This window comes from Mus musculus, chromosome 2, assembly GCF_000001635.26.
Source record: "Mus musculus strain C57BL/6J chromosome 2, GRCm38.p6 C57BL/6J".
NCBI classification, from domain to species: Eukaryota; Metazoa; Chordata; class Mammalia; order Rodentia; family Muridae; genus Mus; species Mus musculus.
In genome coordinates this window covers 145,426,522-145,448,275 of record NC_000068.7, presented here as the reverse complement: position 1 = coordinate 145,448,275, position 21,754 = coordinate 145,426,522, and the positions used below count along the sequence as shown (strand labels likewise).

The window sequence follows — 21,754 nt, the reverse complement described above, 5'->3', positions numbered from 1 at the left end:
TGCCAATGCAAATTTTCATCTAGAGTTGTCCCTTGGTGTCCATGAGAGATTGAATCTGGGATCTCAAGGACACCATATGGGCATAGTCAAGTCTCTTCTGGAAAATGGCATGGTATTTGCATATCATGACTCATAGCTTTTCCTATAATGTAAATGGTATGCAAGGAGTCATCATGCTATATTGTTTTTCAATGTATTTCAATGTATTTCAATGGTAGTTGGTTGATCTGTGGTACAGGATACATGGATGTGGAGGGTGTGTTTCACTCTATTGAGGCAGCTCTGACACATTGCTTTGGTGCTATGGTAGTTTGTAGGACATCACTTGTGACCTTAAGTTTAAATATGGAACTGAGTATGGTGGCACACTCTTTTAATCATCTCAGAGGATTCAGCAGTTCTCTTGAGTTTGAGGTTAGCCTGATCTACATAGTGAGTTCTAGGTCAGCGAGTGCCACATAAGGGAACACTCATTTAAACAATACAAACTAAAACAAACAATAACAAAACAAAGCAAAAGTTAAACGAGGAAGCACGGAGCTAATATTACAAACTTGTTTTCTAATATTCTAATATTCTCACTCAATGTGACTGGTTTTTATTTGTAATCCTACATACTTTGTCACATGCAGTGAAAAGGGCTTTTCTGACCAGGGCAAGCAGGCTTCACCTCATACGCTGATGAAGGGGCTGCTCCAAGCTGCTATTCACTGCCTCATTTCCCTCTCCCACTCCTACTGGCTTGGGACACTAGTACCTCCATCCTGCTCTGGAGCGCTGCACTTTTTTCTGACCTGACCTACATTTGCCATGAGACTGTGTAATTCAGGAAGCCGCAGACACTCTGCCTGCCCTCATCCAGCCTTTGGCAGACAACACCAGCTAATGAAGTCGTCTCCCTTGGAGCTTGGTGATGTATCTTCCTGTTTCTCTAGTGGGCAGTGAAGGCAATCATCACCAGAGGGCAGGGGCTGTAGACCAGGTATCATGAACTCAGGCTTGCCACGCATCTTGTTTTGAGTAGAGTCAGAGACAAGGATTTAGGGGTGTGCAGTTTATCCGGGATATGGCTGCAGTGTACACAGTGAGTAAAGAAGGTAATGAGACCAGGGAGGTAGGGTAATCCCAGATGACCATGGCAGATGCCAGGGTCCATTTCTTCAGGGCAACCCTGAAGCAATCACAGAAATTACCTCAGGATCATGGCTCAGTAGCTAGGCAATTTGTCCCACACACAAGCCACTGGATGCTTCTTACAAATACTGAGTTTTTTGTTTCTAAGGTAACACTGCAGTAAAGCAGCCTGTGGCCATAGGTCAGATGTATAAAGTATTTGTGCCAGAGAGAACATCTGTGCACATCTGTATAGAGAGTAAAGCTCACCTTTTAAAGTACACCAAGGAGAAGAGTTAAAAGTACTGATTACTTATTTGAAATATGTCCATTCTCTCTCATTATCTTCTTTATAGTATCTATATAGATATGAGATATTAATTAGCTTGGGTATATCAATCATTTTATGATGCATTTCTAGGCTCCTACTGGCAGTAGTGCAAAAGCTTCATATATTCAGTAGAAACTATCCTTTGAATTTTGAGTGTTGGTTAGACCCAGAGCTATCAATATAGCAAGGGACTCTCCAGGAGGCCTAACTACAGGGGAATGTCAGTGTCCTGAGCATGTTTTTCCCGAGCATGTTTGAAGTGGGTTGGGTCAAGTTGGGACTGTGGTAAGCTAAGTGTACTAAATTGTCACTCCTACTCCAGTGAAGTCTACGTGGTAAGTCTAAAAGCTTGGCCACAGTCCTGAGGCAAAAAGTTTCATGGAAACTTGTCTTGCATGCTTTCTTACAGTATTTTACTGGATAAGAGCTAAAAATCTCAGGGCTAGTTCAACAAAGTAAACTTAGAATAACAGCAGAGTCACTCCCATATGCAGGAATTTACAATGGTTTAGGAAGAAGGTGGGTTGTGGTCTAAGGAGGAACTAGAGTATTGTATTATTCATGAAAAGGTTAGAGAACGAAACTTCCCTGGTGCATGTTTTTCACTAGGCCCAGAGGAGTAGCATAATTAGGTATTTACTAAGGAACTCCTGGTGGTGGGTTTAACAATAGACTAGTATTGCACCTGGGCATATTAGCCCTTTCACCTAAATCCTGTGAATAGCTGATTTTCAATAGGGCTGATCTTATCTCATTTGTAAACACTGCCTGGTTCCTGCAACTTTTATATATTCATTTTCTGTTTTGTGTAAAGAGCCATTATGCATCTCGATGTACCTTGGCTGATGTATCACCTACCTTCCTTGTTTTTATTCTGATGCTCGCTTTGAAAAATTACATTCAGATCAACACTCCCTTGTGTTCACATCTGTTTGTCACTAGCCACTGACTCCTTGCCCACCTGAGTTCCAGAGCCGTGATTCTCCTGCGGGTTGAGGGACTGACTGAGTCCAGTCTGTGGCACTAAATATACAACCAAAGATAGGTCACTGGATCATAACCTTATTGTATGTTAAGGTGTGTGTGTGTGTGTGTGTGTGTGTGTGTGTGTGTGTGTGTGTAGAAAACTGATCAAGGTATTTTCAAGCTCAAACACATATAATTCACTAATTTAATGCATACAATATACAAACTCATATATTTTTTGTTTGTTTGTTTTTTGAGACAGAGTTTCTCTGTATCTCCCTGACTGTCCTGGAACTCAATCTGTAGACCAGGCTGGCTTCAAACTCAGAAATCCGCCTGCCTCTGCCTCCCAAGTGCTGGGATTAAAGGCGTGTACTACCATGCCTGGCAAACTCATAATTTTTATATGTTTGTGTTTATCAAGGATATCTCAATGACGTTTTGTTGTTTTTTGTTTTTGTTTGTTTTGCAAGGTTTGTCTGTAAGTTGCTAGTTAATCATACTTGCTAGTTGAAGTCTATTCTTAAGGTGATTAAATAGGACGTAAGGAATGATAAGAATGTCCTAGACACTTCAAGTATGTTTCTATAAGGATACTCTTTTAAACATGCCACACTGGAGTTTCCTGATTAATGACAAACAAGAGGGACCTTGGAAGATTTCACCTTGTAGACTACAGTGAAGCTACAATTGTAGAAATGTCAGTGAGAAGACAAAAGTCTGCAAAATAAGCTGAAAGTTGATATCAAGCCCTGGGCTCTGCAATGCTGCTATTTTATTGAACAGTCTCAATTCCTGTACCTCCCATCTATCAGCCTAATACCTCTGCTTTGCAGTACCTTTGTTGGTTTGGGTACCATGAAGGAAGTTCTCCAGGATTCCTAGGAGCAAACCATTTGCTTTGATACCTCTCTGCCAATGACAGTGTCTGCATGGAGGATTTCTGTTGCCATCCTCAGTTCCTACCTTTGACTTTTTTTTGGGCTTCCCAAATGTAGAAGGAGTTGAGCCTCAATAATTACCCTCTAGCTTCCATATTTCTCTACATTCCCCTAAAATTATAAAATGTGGGAGTCACAAATTATGAAAAAAAGTTCTTTTATGCCCACTATCCAAACTCAGGAGATTGGGAAGGGAAAAGGGAGATGGAAAGCTCTTCAAAGACACCTGGTCCCACGTCTTTCAGCATAGTAACCAGCTCCCTTGTTTTCTGCTTGACCAGATCTGGGGCTCCAGGTTTTGGCTCTGAAGAGATGACAATCAATCACTCTTCATACCATTCCAGCTTTTCTGGAGAGAAGTCTTCTTCCATTGCCTTCCTTAGGCTTATTTTGCTTTGTATAAAGTTTTTGGCAGCTGGAGTTTGCATTAGGTTAGTTAGTGATGAACCTCAATGAGCCAAAACCATGGCTCTGGAGACAGGAGGGAAGTCAAAATGCATGCGAGAATGAGAGTGGTGCACATCTATTATCACCTGCCTCAGGCAGGCTCTATACATCTCACCATACCCCAACCATCCCCTTTAATACCCACAAAAGCCATTAATTGCATTCTGTATATAAGAAAGCTAAGGGACAAAATTATTGGGTTGCATATGTGGAGACTCTCAGTTTTAAGACTTTAGGTCAGGGCCATACTCTGGTCAATTTAGAGCCAATATATCCCAAAGAGCCATCTTCTGCATTTCTGACACTTACTCGTGATATTACCCCGAGATCTCTTTCTTCTCATGACTTCCTCCTTCATCAGATCTGAGTTGATGTAAATTCAGCAGAGGGCAACACATGGCTTGATTCTCCATTGACTTTTCTATCCTCAGTGTCACTGACACAAGATGTTCCATCACCAGCTAGTTATAGGGTTTAAGGGTCACAACTTATGGTCCTCCAACTCTCAAATTGATAGGATACCAGGTTCACTTACTGCTTACAACAGCTCTCGGAGAAGAGTGAAAAAGCCAGTAGGCTACCTTGAGAAGCAACCAAGAGAATCACATGTGGGAGCTGTTGAGTAAGACTCCCAACTTATGGGAGAGTAGAGATAGACAGAGGTGGTGGGGGTCATTTTGTCATAAATGTGTGGCAACCATCTATTTCCTGAAATTTCTGCCCAGCATAAATAATATAGCTTTAATAAAGAACAGGCTTAGGGCAGCATATGGAGGGGGCTAAGGCTGCATAAGAGATACCATGGGAAAGAAGGAAGTAGGTGTGAGTTTGCATCTGCCATGAGTCCACACCAGCACCAGCTTGTCCATAGTAGCTTCACTACCACATGGGTATGGTAAGAGATCAGAGTGGGACAGCTTCATCAAGGGCTCCATGTCACTAAGATTAAACTTTGTTTTTTGAATACTTAGCATTTTGATTTTAAGTCTCCTTGAAAGTCATCAAATAGCTACTGGTGAGCAAAAGTTCAGTGAGAATAAGTATCTCATAGTGCTTTGCTTTGGATACTGGAAGAGTGGTATATTAGTGGTCTCCATGCATAGCCAACACCCAGACCTGCTTGAAAATCCTGGGCAAAACCAGGCTGGAGACTACGTTCTGAGTGAAGCAGGACCCAAAGACATGATTGCACATTAGCCTTTGCTAATTAGCCTGACGGGAAGCCCAGGTACTGGACACACATGACAGAAAAGATGTAATTGCAGAAATAAGGTCACTGTCGTCATTCCTTTTGTATGTATAGGTCCTCCACTTTCTTTACTAGGAGTTGGTATCATGGTAATATACTGAGCCTGATCTCTGATCTATTACCAGTTTTGAGGTCCCAGCTCTTGGTTAAAGATGTCTTTCCCTTTAGAACACCTAATTGGTTATGAGAAAATGTATGAAAATTCTCTGTGAAGTGGTGGTTGGCATAATTCCATCACAACACACACCAGAGTCTGGGAGCAGAGCAACTTGACAGTGGTGGAGCTTCCTTGGTAAAATGATGTGATTTTCCCATGGTGAGATGAAGTAGGGGGTGTGATGTAGACAAGGGTGGGGAATACAGAAGTGAGTCAATCAAATGCTTTCAAAATAACTTGTTCCAAGGTCAACCATAAGAAGATTTTTTTATAGTAGTAATTTAAAAAGAACAGCCAGGTTAGAGATTCTCCTAGGATGCTTCACATGACATCAATCACACACAAGCTGACTATAGCCTGTGGTGATTTGAACAGGAATAGCTTCCAGAGACTTGTGTTTGAATGCTTGACCCATGGGACTGGCACTATTAGGAGGTATGGCTTGAGGTCTCATGCTTAAGCTATGACCAGTGTGGGTCATTATCACTCCCTGCTGCCTGCAGATTCAGATGTAGAACTCTCAGCTACCTCTCTAGCATCACATCTGCCTGGAGCCACCATGCTGCCCACCATGATGACAATGGACCAAACCTCTGAACTGTAAGCCAGTTAAATGCTTTCTTTTATAAAAGTTGCTGTGGTCATGGTGTTTCTTCACAGCAATAGAAACCTTAACTAAGATATAGCTCTTCTCTGCAAACATAATTTGGGCTAATGAGGACATTATGATGGTTGTCTCAAGATTACTCTGGTATCTCTTACAAGGAATGGGAGCTTGCATTTTACCATTTCAGCTACCAACTTGCTCACAGATCAAGTAGAATATGCTTGAGTTACCAACCGTGGAGTCAATGGATCCAGGGGCTCAGAGGTTCTTCACAGCTTAGTATGATTCCAAGGCACTGATTACTCAAAAATCTTGACTAACCTTGTGCTGATCAAGCTAATTATTTTCCAGGGTCAAAAAGAAAGCCTAAGTCAGAGTCATAGATGGTATAAACAAAAGCCATCTGCATATTGGTGCCATCCTTCCCAGTTCCTGCTGCAGTCTGTGACAAAAAAATACCACAGGCTACATGGCTCAGCTATATGGCTCAAATGAGAGATGTTTGCTTTTCCCAGTTCTGGAGGATGGAATCCTGGTATTGAGGAGCCAACGTGGTCAATTGCTCATGAGGGCATCTTCCCGGAGTACAGCATTTCACCTTCTGACTGTATCTTTGCACATCAAATTGGGGTGAGCATGGGTCTCTTCTTAGTTACATATTTATCTGTGCATGCTGGACACACACTCTATTGAACTAGATCCCAGCCCTTGGTTTTAGGATAGGAATTGTTATGAAGCTGAGCCTGGCTTTGAACATACTATGTAGTCAGAGTTGGCCTTAAACTCGTTTGTCCTCTTCCCTTAGCCTTCCTTGTAAGATTACAAATGTGAACCACCATGCCAGGCTCCTTTCTTTTTTTATATGGGCCACTAATCCCATCTTGAATATTCTATTTTATGATTCTTCTCATCTTAATTATCTTCCAAAAAGTTTCACCTCTGAAAACCACCACACTGGTAGAACCTTTAATATTTAAATCTGGGAGGGGGGGGCACAAACACATGATATACAGCCTATGGCATATCCCAAAGCCCCTTTGTATAAGAACTAGAAAAGAGGATTTTCAGTGTATACATAATGTATAGATACACAGAGCCAGGTATTTATAGATACATCCTGGTTTTACAAGAGTAAAGCTTGGAGAACAGGAGACAGAAGGGAGAATCATTGACTGAGCTTAAAGTCGAATTAAACTTTCCTTTTGAATCCAGTACAGTGCAGTCCACAGAACAGGACTTCTTACACAGTCATCTAGAGTTCAACAAGCTCGTATAGTAAACATTTGATTCCGTCATGCCAGAAGCTGATTGGACGCATTTGTAAATGGCACTGTCAGATGTCCCTGGCTGTACACACTGAACAAGGAAATATAATTGTTGCCAGAGGTCCATCATTCTGTTTTTTTTGGGGGGGGAGGGGAATCCCCAACATTATCCTTTGCCTCTGTTTGCCTACTGACCATTGGGATGGTGGCCTCTCAGGGATCTCTGTGTGACTTCCTCCGGTTCTAGCACATAGTATGATCTAGAGATCGTAGCAGATGCTTAGCTTCCATGAAGCAGACAAAGCAGAGAGAAGCTGTTGGTCATGGCGTAGGCTTTGCCTCACTGGCTACACGGTTCAGGGAAGAGTGGATAATGGCAGCTAAGCACTTCCACAGATACAGGCAAACTCTCTATGTGGACAATACTCTGGGACCTTGCATATATGAGTGTGGGAAATAGTGTTTACAGAATAGCTAAAGCTCCCCATGAGGAGCACATGAAAGCAGAGGGGTACACTCAGCTAGAAGGCTCTGCTGGTAGTTCCTGGCCTCAATTCCCTCATCTATAAATAGACCAGACAGTAAAGACCCTCCAGGACCCCCCACAACTTCCTTAGAGTAGATGTCTGGTGCTAGTCATCATGTGAGGCTGTGTTTTTCACGACACATGCAAAAGAACAAGGACCATTTCTGTGAATAGAAATAGGATGCTCATTGCCTGGCAGAACATGACAGACAGCTATAGTTTTCATAAGCATTCACAGAATGGAATGGAGACCAGGGTTCAATCCCACCCATGTTTCATGGAGCCAGTTCTCCTTCATTAGTAGGAGGGAACATCAGTGTCATCTTTGTATAATTTCTGTGATGAGTATAAGCAATATATGTGAAATATATACCATCAAGCTTCCTAGGCCTATCTAGCCTATTCTTAATACAATAATAACATAAGTTGCTGGTGTGGCATGAGGCAGAGGATGCATTCATCTTTGGCCTTGGTATGAAAATCCACCTCTTACTAACTCCAGCTTGCCTTTTCAAGCTTGTTCATCCTTGTTTTCAAGGATGGAAGTTGGTCCATGAAGTGTACATATGATTTCTGTGTTCCTGATGTGGGTCCATGTAGCACACTGGTATAGCTTCACCCAGCTGAGAGCTTTCTGACTATTTCAGCTCTTCTTTTTATTCTCTGCAATTTTCTTTCCAGTATATTCTGCCAGTCTGGAGACCAGCAACAGCATCAATGCTGTTCCCATGGAAACTACAGGGCCCTGAATGGAGTAGATCCCTCTTTCCATGGCAACAGCAATCAGTGTCCTTCTGTCTGTCTCCTGGTTGCATTCATTCTCAGGCCTAAGAGTGATAAATCTAATGGAGAAGTACAAAGAGATAGGAAGTATTTTGTTTAGTTTGAAAGAAAAAAAATATTAGTTTAGATGCGAACACCAACCTTTAGACAACCTTGCCATATTTTGACCAAGAAACAGCCAAGGATGGACGTGGACCTTCTGGGTTATGTTTGAATCAAATGTTTAATATAAGAGTTTGTTGCACTCTAGGTGGTGGAGAAGAGACTCATACACATACTTGCTTGCAAGCTACTCAGTATGTTCTAGTGATACAGCTTTGGTGAGTTGTCACCTATGTTCAGATGGGCTTTTTTCGTGATGCCCAAGTGATGTTTATGTTCCCATAGTAACCCAGATAACTGTATTGGCTCACCAAGCTTGTTTCAGACACAATTGTTTATTTGGTTTGTTGTCGTCTTCTCTTTCTGGGCAGGTGGTTAGAAATGGACTTTCTAGGCAGTCCCCCAAGAGGGCAGATCCTTTATCATGTCTGGACCAATAGAATCATGGCTTCTGCACTCACCAGAACACCAGACACTTGTGAACAATCTTTTCATGACAAAACACCCAGTGCAAATTCGTTGATTACCCACCAAAGTAGGATCTGAATGTTACCTTGCTCTTTCGTGCAGTGGCGGGTGACTTTACACTACTGTCTCGGAGACTTTTGTCTGTCTTAATGATTGTCCTTCCTTAACCCAGTAAAACCTACAACTCCCACTTTTCCTGGCTGGAACATTCTGAATTCAGGCAGGTGTGGTATTTACTTGGCTTTTTGCACACAGCCTTCTCTGACTCTTTCTGTAGCCCCATTGTGCCATGGCAGCATCAATTAAATGATTTTCCAGCCGCATTGTATTTCTTGTTTATGAATGTATACCTTCGCTTCAGGGACACTGTGAGCTTCCTGAGGGCAGGAACCCTGCCATTTCTCTCTCTATTGCCAACACCCACTAGGCAAGGATCCATGGAAATGAACTAAATGTCAAGAGGATGGAAGTGTGAATAAACAGAGGCCCCTTTCCCAGGAGGTGGCTTTTGTATAAACACAGGACAGAATTACGAACTGGGAAATTTTGGAAGGGACATTTCAGTAAAACTCTCAAGATCTCCATCCCAACCCCACTGCCCATTAGAACTGTTCATAAATATCCCTTTTCTTTCTGTTCCAGAGGCTTGGAAGGGGGCCTTTCTACAAGCCCTTCAAGGGTGGGCGTGACCGGGGAAACTAGTCTGGCTAGTGAAACAGAAGCACAATTCCAGTTGTATGTGGCTTTGACCCCCAATGCTCAGCTCACCAGCTTGCATTGTCTTGGAGACCCTGAAAACACAGCGGGATGAATCTCCTACTCAGCTGGATCTACTTGTGGTATTTCAGAGTCCCCACTCCCCGCATGCTGCATTTTGTCTAAGCAGTGTGCATAAAAGCAACGACTTTTTTTTTTTTTTTGTCCTTGCAGAGATTTTGGAGCTCCTCATTACCCAGCATATCCTAACCTGTTGTGAGTAGCAAGAAGTTAATAAGGCACTCAGCATCTTGTGACTTTTTTTTTCCCTAGGTAAGATCTTGGCTGGCGGAATAATTTGGTTGTTTTCCTGTCTTCTTTACTAGATTGGGTAAGGTGGTTAGATTATAGAATGTTTATTTTTCTTAGTCTCCCTGGTGCTTAGCAAATTCACTTTAGCAACACATTGCTCATAAACAAGGGTTCCTGAACAAAATAATTCATGAGGGAACCTGTGTGAAAAGATCTACAGGCTGAACATCCTTTATCTGAAATGCTACAAAGCCACAATTTAGGACTTTGGAATACTCACCTATGTATAATGAGATAGCTTCATGTTAGAACCCAAATCAGAACAGAAAATTCACTAACTCTTCATAAGCATCTTAGACATACATCATGGAACTTTTTTTTTTTTTGAGGGAATTCATTTGGCTTATTTATTTGCAGTAAATTTTGTATAATTTTATAAGAACAACACTTTGTGCAGACATAGACAGTGCAACTTGCTTGCTAAGAGTGCCATTAAGAGTCATGGAACAATTTTACAAAGTATTTTAAACTGGTGTGTGAAAACCAAGGTGTGGGAAAATTCGTAGTGGGAAAATTCCACGTCACGTTATTGCTGAAAAGCTTTCAGATTGGTGCTTGGATTTGTTCAAACTGTCTATGCACAAATTCATTTTCTGAATGTTTAGTCTCTGTGGGTGTATTAGAGATATTTTGATGTTTTGTGTGTGTGTTTATATAGGTGTGAGATGTGTGTGTGTGTGTATGTGTGTGTGTACTTGTATGCATGTGGAACCTGGAGAATAACTTAGGGTGTTATTTCTCAGAGATCAGCTACATTTTTGTTTGTTGGTTGGCTTGTCTTGAGACTGAGTCTCTTGCTGACATGAAACTTGCCAAGTACGCTAGGCTGACTAGACAGTGAGACCCAAGGATCGCCTGTTTCTGTCTCTCCAAAGTTGGGGTTTCAACTGTACTCTATTGTACCCAGATTTTTTTATGTGGGTTTTGGGGAATCTAGCTCAAACCCTTGTGTTTGCAGGGCTTTTCCCTGAATGAACCCTTTCATTATGACTCTATTTTCTTATTCTCGGGTTAAGCAAGCTCCAGGAATGAGCACAGGAGAGAAAGATTCCAGCTAAGCATGATACTGGATATCTAGGCGCTACAGTTTACTCTGAGATCTTTGGAATTTGTGTTCAGTTCCGAGGACCATGACTTAATTGCTTTTATTAAGACATTGTTACTATGTAAATGTGTATCAAGTTACCACCCTAAAGAAACCCAGTTTCAAAGAAGCCAAGGAATCATTGTTCTCATCATTGGCGCTGGGTGGAGACGCGGCCAAGCTGAGAGAAAGTATGTGCTCAAGTCGTGAATTCATCCTGGCAATCGCAGAATCCAGAACTTAAGGACCAAACTAATCTTCAAACATCTATATCAAGCAGATTATATCTAGTCATCAATCTATCTATAATCTATCTATATCTATCTAGTTCTCATCCTCCAATCACATCACTAGCTGGGAAACCTTCTTTAATCATTTTTTTTTCATGGTGCTGAAGCTGACTTAACACACATAACAAGTTGGTTTCCACTTCAGAGTTCTTCTTCTCATGTCCACATTGGCAGGAGATGTTACATAATCATCCCACAAGCTTTTCTCCTGGAAGGGAACAGACATTCTTTGGAACCGAAGAACCTTGATCATTCATTACGTAGATGTTTGGCTTGGCAGAGCAATGAAATATAATTTGATGAACAAGAAACATATTCTTTTATAATAATATAAAAAAAACATGGCATTAGTGCTGCTTGTATCTCTGAACCATTGGCTACTGCAGAAAATATGGTGATCTCATGAATAATGCACTCTCAGAAGACCACAAACACAGTAGCAGAAAGGAGGCCTCTTTGCAGGTGACAGCTTGCATTTCGTTAATCATGAGGGACTGTCAAATTTGTGTATGTAAAGAATTCTCATTAAAAGAGATAAAATATTAAAGGGAAACATGGCTGCAAAATTCAGAACTGTGTGTCTTTCTTGGACTTCTTTGTTCCTCAAGATGTTCTTTGGTGCCAATGTCAAACACAATGTTTAAATGGATGACCCGTGGTCCAGTCCGAGTTCTGTGTCCTTGCTGTTCTTATGTTTGCTTGGTGATCTAGAGACACTCAGACCAAGAAGTTGATGTACCCATAAACCTGCTTAATGATTCTTTCGAAGGGTCCACTATGGTTAGAAAGCTGCCCAGTCCCTCAGCACTGCTGGAAAGGAGGAGGAATTTGCTTTTTTTTTTTTTTTTTTTTTTTTTAAAGAAAACCATGCTTAAAATAGTTCTTTTAGAATGTAATACTACTCTGCAGGAATCCACATTTAACATTTTCCCTCTTTAAGCATTTGATTTATAAAAGATGAAGTGCGTATGTTAAGTGACTGGAGGTTTCAAAACCAGTGACATTTTATAAATGTTAAATCGCCAAATCTCAGAGCTAAGAGTAACCTTTAGTGTTCTATCAGTCCACAGATGGGAAAGTAAGAGCCAAAAAATTTGATGAGAAGCAGCATAAAGGTTTCCCTCTGTCTTGTTTCAGAGCCTGCTCTTTTTGTTTTTCCATGCTGTTTCAGGAATAGAAAACAAAGCTCAGCTATTACCATCAGTTTACTAGCAGTGACTGGCTGAGCATGTGTGATAGATCCAGTGTGCTTACACTCTCTTCTATGGTTATGAGAATGGAAATGAGGACATACATACTCTTTTACACTGAAGATGTGTAGACAGAGCCCTAAACCGCATGGATGACTGGCATTAGTCCTGATAACAGTGATGCCTGGCACTTCTTTGGCTCTGCACTTTTAGAAAGAATAGTCTACATAATAGGAGAAAAAAGCTGAAAGGTGTTTTGATGTGATCCCTAGAGATACCAAGTATATTCAATCATATGGAATAGGTTATTACTACCCATAAATAGTTGCTTGAAACTTATGATAAAGGAAATGTCTAAGAAAACTTATATTCATTAGAAGAAGACAAAATATCAGTGAATTATTTACACTTTAATTTTGTACTTGGCATCCTATGGCCTGTTCCTTCATGGTAAAATTTAGCTGCTATCCACAGGAGATCATCTTGCTCCTTATATCAGCTATTACATATCTCTTGACCACTTGCATATACTTGTGGACCAAAACATTAAAGAATCTACTAGTCACATGTGGGACTCCTCTTAGAAGAGATTTAAAGTCAAGCATTTTTTCTCTCTTAGATAAGTTTCTGTGTTCAAAGTCTACATTCCAAATATCATAGGTCTATCTGTTAGAGAACACCTGTCAATCAATATGATTGACTACTAAGAGAAGACAGTAATGAGCCAAACTACCAAGAGTAGGAACCAATGACATAAGAAATGCTTTTGGGAAGGCTATGTCTAGTCAGCATGGGGTAGGCAAGTTCAAAAGAGGAGGGTTTAGAATCTACTTGATGGGTGGCTAGTATGTTTTGCTTGTATGTGCATCTTCAGAGGTAATGTATTGAGGAGACTTTGGGTTCTGTTATCTTCTGAAGAGTGAAGAATTTTGTTCTAACAGGAAGGTCTAATGAGTGAAGGTCTGGCTCCTCTGGTGGTTTTTGGATTACAGGCTTTTGTGGAGTTTCTAGAGGGTCATATCTAATTGTAGTGTAAATGTTATTCTAACAAGCTTGCCAGGATCGTACTCCTGGGTCATTGTGAGATTTTTGAAGGAAAGTTTAAGCTATTAAGAGACTTCAGTTTGAGAACTTATTCCTTTGTCGGCCCAGGCCATCAGTCTTTCAAATGCTGCTTCTTTCCACTTCCCCTGACTGCTTAGGACTTCTATGAGATACTTAGAAAATCCCTAGCAGTTCAGGGGTCCATGCATAAGGACTGGAGAATATGCTTATTCTAGAACTCTTTTTGTGACTTCCCTTTTCTGACATTCCCCTTAACTGACAACAGTTGTAGGAGCTGCAAACTGTAATCTCCAATGTCCTGACTCAGTTAAGATGACTCCTTTCTGTTGGAGGTTGGTACCTCACAGACCACACATAGGGGGGAACCTCCTAAGGGGAAAAGCCAACTGATACTCCAACCAGACAGGACTTCCTGCTTTCAGGTTTCCTCTTCCTGCTTTCTATATTAACCATCAAGATCATTTAAGCAATGATCATTTCAGCATTTCATCAAGTGTTCATAATAGCTTTTAATAGGGGTTGATATGCTATTATCCACCGTACCATGACTGCAAGTCAAAAAGCCCAGATCCTATTCTTCATCATTATATGCTGCAAAATCAATTTACAGTAAAACAAATATACCTAAGGTTCCAAAAACTCTGTTATTAGCCACATTAAGTCAGCTGTGGAACTAATGCTGCTTGTAATAACACTATGACCCAACACTAAGTAAGACTGTAGAGACATAGGAGAAGTCAAGTTAAAGGTTAGGCAGTTAAGACAGGATTGGAGGCCTGGAAGATAACCTAGTTTTATACTGCATTATATGGCTAAAGTTACGACCAGACAGAGCAAAGCTTGGTTTGGAGGTTGGGGTGGGGTCCTATAGGAAGAGACTGTAGCTTTCCAAAGCCTTTGGCTATAAATATTTCAAGGTCAAGCCATCGCAAGAAGCATCTGTGGAAAATCTGATGTCTTTGACAGGCAGTGCCCCAAGGCTTAGATGCAAGAGCATATGTTCAAAGGCAAAACACTGTTGGCTACCATCTATAGTTAAGGAAACAGAGTTGAACCCTTTTGGAATCTGGAGGCTGTCTTCTCTGTTTCCTGTAAGTGTCATATTTTGATGTCCCACGTGAGGTTGGTAAATTGAAATTCACAGCAATAGAAGGCAGGTGTTTAATAAATGCTTTTCAAGTCCAGACAAATCTGTGAAGCCTTATACAAAGGAAGCAGAGACAGGAAGCAAATGACAAAGTCTAGCTGTTACATAAAGCATAGAAGGGTGTTAATGTTCGAATTATTGTAAAGAAAAATTCTGTCTCATTCTTTAGTTGAGACACAGGTAATAATAAATATGACCATTTTTTTGTTGTTGTTCAAAGGAAAAAGGCAAAGACAGCACAAGGTGGAAGGGAAAGGTTTCATATTATCTTTGTGTCAGAGACTCTCTCTCTCCCATTACCCTGACCTCCGGGTTCTGTCAGAACTTAGGGGTTTGTGTCATTCGCTCTTTTTGTGGCTTTCCTCTATGGTTATATTTCACTGAAGAGCTGGCTTCAATTGAAGACAGATTAAAAAAAATCTTGAAAGCAACTAAAATTGTTATTTTGAGAAAAAAAATCATGCTGAGGTCATAGCAGCCCCATAACCTTGGAGATGTAACAACTTAGGTCACAATGTCACAGATGTCATATGCTAATGTGCACATATTACCACCGTGATCCAGGACAGATCTCAAGCCCAGTAGAGTGGCTGATCAAAGAAATAAACTCCTCTGTAGGTTCAGCATTTAAGAACCACTTTTGTATTGCTTGAAGATGCTGGACTGCATCATGTATTAGTTACCTCATCTCTGCTGTGACAAAATGTCAAACCGAAATAACTTAGAGGATAATACATTTATTTTATATTATGGGTTCAGAGAGTCTCAGTCCACCATGCTGGAGAAGGCATTGTGGTGGGAGCTTATGGGGCTCCTCATACAGCCGTGGCCTAGGATGCAGTGAGAACAGGTCAGAACTAGGTGCTGGTGAAACATTAAGATGCCCCCTTCTAGTGATCTATTTAAAATATCTAGACCCTAATCCTCAGAGGTTCTGCAGCCTTCAATAGAACACTATAAGCTGGGATGGGAAGCATTCAAAACATGATCCTGTGCGGGGAGGACTTCAGTTTGAACCACAACACTGTCATTATGTGTCATGCTGGTCTATTTGAGTTCATGAAGTAAGTAGAGTAAAACAGTACAGGAAATTCTTAAAGGATAGACAACAATTCCACATCATTACTTCTTATCATTTCTTATGAACACTAGGTTTCAGGGCATTTCATCTGGCTCTATTGAGAAACTAAATTATTACTTCAAAACACAATTATTTCACTGTTGGAGCCACCTTTAAAAAAAACAAGCAGGTCTGTGTATGGAGCTCTTACTACTCTGGAACACACTTTTCAGATCAGGCTGACTTCAAACTTAGAGAGATCCACCTGCTTCTGCATCCCAAATTCAAGAATTAAAGGCATGTGCCACCACCCCAGGCTTGCAGCGGCTTTTAAAATACAAATAGCATATTTTGTGAAGAGACTAATGCTTACCTTTTCATTCATAGCTCAGATAAACATAATCACAACATCAAATATGTCTGCATAAAAGCTTGTATTTCCTAGGTGAAAATCAGATGAGGAAAAGGGAAAGGGGCTTCTTTTTATCTGATGATAAAGAAGAGCCAGGTATCCCCCCTTTCTCGTTGTGATCCCTAAAGGCAAAGAGTTCACCAAGAACTGAAAGGATGCTTCTGGGGCCGCGTTTCCTGCACCAGGCACTTCCTTTTCTCCCACTGCAGTAGCTTCTTCATAGTCCACATTTGGCATGCATTTGAGTTTGCATTTCTCCAGGCTTAGGGAAATAAGCAAAATGCCTATACAAAGCCCTTGTGTTCCCTAAAAGAAAAGAGCTCACCAAGAACTGAAAGCACATATAGACTGACAGTCAGTGCCATTAAAATCTAATATGAAATCCAACACTAGCATTGGTCAATGTCCTGATTAGTCTTCTATAAAGTCTCAGCCAGAGAGAGGCACATGACTATGGCATGAAAATTCCTGGGAGTTGATCCTCACTGCATATCTTGAGCATGTGTGCCTGTCCTTCTTTACTCTCACTTTTTCCTCCTTCTTTCCTTCACCTTTCTCTTTTTATGGCTCTAAGAAAGCACTGGCTATTTTCAAACTCTCTGTGCAATTAGGACGATTCCCAAGCTTTAACTCCTAACTGCTGGGACTAGAGTGTATCAGGCACAGTGCGATAGGTTGATCCCAGGGCTCTGGTTGCTAGGCAAGCCTAAGCTAGGCAGCTAAGCTACACTCATGGCTCTTGTAGTGAATTTATTATCTCACCCAGTATCGTCCATTCAGATGGAATGGTCCTATCCCCTTCCACTCTCAGAAGAACTAACTGATTGGGAGTTTCCCCTCTACTTTAAATGCTGGCAATGTCCTCTTTGTCTTGCCAGTTGTCCTGGACTGAGCATAAGCAAGGAGTTGACTGAGAATGGCCATCATTTGAGATCCCTTTGATGAAAAGCATGCTGGCACCTCGTGCAGTGATACTTTCTGTGCTCAGGACCTCGTGTTATCATTTGGACACTTAGGGGTCATGGGATGACAGCTTCTCACTCAAGTTCTGGCCCAGCAGAAAGCTGGCCTTGTAAAGCTATTGTTCCTAAAATCTCCCTTGAAAGCTGCCAGTACAGGCAATAGCAGGTACTGAATTAGCTCCATCACTTTCCCAAGGATGCTCATTCCAGCCTAAGAACAACAGTCCCAGGGCTCCCCTGAACCGAGAGATCCCTCCATGATGCACTGCTTGGTATAGTGTCCTCCCTGACTTCCTCCTGCCCTTGGTCCCAGGCTGATTTCTTACTCATTTATTCCAGGCTGCAATTTCAACATTGTTTTCTTATGAATGCCCACTGCCAGTCTAACCCAAGAAGCACATAGACGACACTGCTTCTTCTTCCAACACTTCCTTGTTCAGCACAGAGGAATTTTGTGCTAAACTACTGAAAAGATCAGGATACAAACCTCATGAGAGTAGGCTTATAAGTGTGTGGTGGATCCAAACTTGCTCCCTGCAGCCTGGGATATGGGCATAGAACTCTATGTTTTCTCTTTAAGAAGTGCCCAGGTGAGCCAAACACCCCACTCCATGGCCCATCATTTCCTAAGGGTGTCTGACTATTTGTATTCAGTGGGAGAACATTCTTTCTGTCCAGCCTCACACATGCCTCTGTGTTTTAGCTGTACTGAAATGGGCTGCCTGGTATTTAGGGCAGATGGACGCTAGACTGGACGTGTGTTAGGAAACTTGTCAGTGAGAAGGAGGGAGGCCTGAGGATGAGGCATGGAGTGGAGAAGCCACAGAAACAACTACAAACACGGCCAAAATTTCCATTCCCTGTGCCAGCTGAAGGCAGCCAGGGGTGTCCTAGAGGCATGTCTGAGAGGCCGCTAAGGAATTGTCTTCTCACAGCACTTCCGTGGTCTTGAACACATTCCATGTATTTCTGTGTTCACTCAGCACATCCTTTGTCTCAAGCCTTGGTCATCCTGGAAATTTCAGATCCAGTTAGTTATACTTTTGTGCTTTAGAAAGAGGTACGCTCCACTCAGGTGACAATAGGGTACCTAGCCCTGATCTGGAAGAAGGCAGGGGATTTCTTTGGATATTAGAACCACATGGGATGCAAGAACTTGGCAACTTGAGTTTAGCAGTGGAAACTTTGAAATTTATGTTGACTCTTTCCAAATTCCAGAAAGGCAAGTGGCAGAGAAAAGGTGTGGGCCTCAAGCGAATGGTCAAGGGCAAGGCTAGGCATGTCCAAGAGAGGGAAGTCTGCCAAATTTGTTCCACATAAAAGGTATGGACCACACACATTTTGGCCAGCCTTGCTTTCCCAAGGGAAACTGTCCTGCCATAAACTGATTGGAATCAGCTCTTTTTATGCCCTCATATTTTAATAAGCCTGACTGAATAGCTGAGTGGCTACGTCCATGCTGGCAATGTTCTATACAGGAGAAGCTGTTCATGTTTGACCAGTTACATGAGCTAATGTAGCTACCTTCTTCCTCATCCCTCTATAAAACATGTCCAAGACCTGGTTTTGTATATGGCTTGGAAAGGAATGGGAGCTCTCATAGAATGGTGAATGATACTTCTCTGTAAAAGTGGCAAGAGCTCATATGATTTGTCCAAATAACAGTAAGGCAACAATAGGACTGTTTAATCTTGCAGTGGAGGTTGCTGGTGCCTTCCCAGGAGTCCTTCAGTGACTGGTGTTCTTCACCCAATGCTGCATGCTGTTTGCTAATAGTTCTGTGTACACGTTTCTTTAATTAATTGCCCTCAGCTAATAAATTCTACTTCGTCCAGAAATGCCAACACAATGAAGTCCTTGCTCTAGGAGTGTGGTTTGACCAATGCAACGGTGTAAAGAACACTTCATGCCTTGAGGTTGGATGCTCTGTGGTGGCAGCCCCCTTCCTGGTCCTTATGAACCCAACATGACATAGCCTCTTTAGTTCACATTGTTCTAAGCCTCTGAAGGAATGTAAGACTGAATATAAAATGTGTTATAAGTGGGTCCTATAGATACTTAGGGCTAACCAGAGCAAGCTTTGTCTCCACATTTCTTTCAAATCACTGTCACCCAGAATTGGTCCAGTGGTTCTAGCTCTTTCTGATCCAATCTAAATTCCAAGTCTGAGAACAGCTGTCATCCAGGCTGCATCCTAGAAACTGACAGCAGATTTAAAAAATTGGATTTTTCATTAAGAAACAAGTATTTTGTAGATGTCTCCGTTATTGCTGATCATTCTACAGTCTCTTATTCTTAGCACATTGCTCAATTGTGAGTCTCTGGACTCATCACCAGCTACTGCAAAGAGATTTTCTTACGTGGGTTGAGAGATGCACCAAGCTATGGTTATAAAGATAATAATTTGGAGGACAATTTACTGTGTCCATTTATCAGAACAATAGTATTAGATTTTCCCCTAGAGCCTATGATCTAGCCAGCCATAGGTTTTTGGCCCAGAAAATGGTATCAGACATTACTTCTATCTTGTGTATTGGGGTTTAAATCCAACCAAGTTGGTACTGGGAGTGGTTCTAGAGGAGCAGAAGTATAATGATGAATCTTTTAAAAATCTAGAATTGGCTTGTTGATTCACCAGCACCTTCAACTACTGAAACCTCTCTAGATTCTCTCCCTCCTGGGAGCTCAGACCTGAAGCAGCTGTTGAAGACCCTGTTGCAGCTGAGAATTTTGAATCTTAAGATTCCCAAGGGTTTGCCCCACCCGAGGAAGTAGTACCTCAGCCCCACCCCATGAAATAATGCCTTCCCCACATGAGGAAATTAATCCTCCAGAGTCTGATAAAACGGCAGTGACTTTCACTGAAGAAAATGCCAGACAAGACATTACTGATGTTTCTCAAGGCCCACCAATAGTTTCTTCTAGACCTATAACCAGATTCAAGGAAAAACAGGCCCCTAGAAGGGTGGTAGAAAGTGTAGTCCATGAGGAAATTTGCTACACTACTAAGGAGCTTAATGAGTTTGCTAATTCATTCAAGCAGAAACCTGGCGAATATGTGTGGGAATGGATTTTAAGGGTGTGGGATAATGGTGGAAGGTACATAAAACTAGAGTAGGTTGAGTTTATTGACATGGGCCCTCTGAGTGGAGATTCTAGGTTTAATATGGAAGCTCACACAGTTAAAAAGGTGTCAGAAGTTTGTTTGAATGGTTGGCTGAAGTGTTTATCAAAAGATGACCTACATAAGGACATTGGAAGATGGAAGGCAAACTCTCTCTCCTTGCCTGCTTGCCTTATGGGACTGAGCAACTGCTAGATCCATGGACTTCCATTCACATCTGCTGCTGACCATTGTCGGGAGTTGGATTGCAGCCTATAAGTCATCAACAAATCCCTTTGCTATATAGACTACCCATAAGTTCCATGACTCTAGAGAACCCTGACGAATACAGAAGTTATTGGTTGTTGATTAGTCCCCTAATGTTTCTGCCACTATTGCATTAGTCTACCTATCTTGCCAAGCCAGTTGCTACTGTGGCTCACAGCTGGGTAAGACTGCTGATGGCTTTATTTCCTAGCATTATGTACAGAAACTTAGAGAATTATGAAAGCTAGCCAGTAGGAATGAAGGCTCCAGGTTGGTACTCACTTGATTTCTCCATGTCCTATAACTCAAGTATATGTCTTTAGCAATAGACTACCATTTGTATATCTTAGTTGGGATTACTGTTATTGTTATGAATAATCCATCATCAAAGCAACTTGGAGAGGAAAGGGTTTATTTGGCTTACACTTTCTCATTGTAGTTTATCTTTGAGCAAAGCCATGTGTCTTAGTTAGGGTTTTACTGCTGTGAACAGACACCATGACCAAGGCAAGTCTTATAAAAAACAACATTTACTTGGGACTGGCTTACAGGTTCAGAGGTTCAGTCCATTATCATCAAGGTGGGAGCATGGCAGTATCCAGGCAGGCATGGCGCAGGAGAAGCTGAGAGTTCTATGTCTTCATCCAAAGACTGCTAGTGAAAGACTGACTTCCAGGCAACTAGGGTGAGGATCTTATACCCACACCCACAGTGACATACCCATTCCTACCAGGTCACACCTATTCCAACAAGGCCACACCTTCAGATGGTGCCACTCCCTGGTCCAAGGGTATACAAACCATCACATTCCACACCCTGGTCCCCATAGACTTGTTCAAAAACATGAGTCTATGGGGGCCATACTTAAACATAGCATAGTACAAAATGCATTTAGTCCAACTTTCAAAGTTCTCATAGTCTATAGCTGTCTCAACAATGTTAAAAGTCCAAAGTTCAAGGTCTCTTCTGAGATTCATTCAACTTAATTAACTGTAATCCCCAAAGCAAGGCAGGAAACCAGCTGGGCAAACTCCAAACTCTGCATCTCCCATGGCTGATGTCAAAGCGGTCTTCAGATCTCCACTCCGTTTTCATCTTTGTTGACTGCAACAAACTGCTTTCTCCTGGGCTGGTTCCACACTCACTGTTAC

General features: G+C 41.7%; 1 protein-coding gene across 2 annotated transcripts in view; it reads right to left on the bottom strand.

The window, feature by feature from the left end:
• Positions 1-21,754, bottom strand: part of Slc24a3 (solute carrier family 24 (sodium/potassium/calcium exchanger), member 3) — a 474,392-nt gene that overhangs the window by 193,891 nt on the left and 258,747 nt on the right. The window lies entirely within an intron of this gene.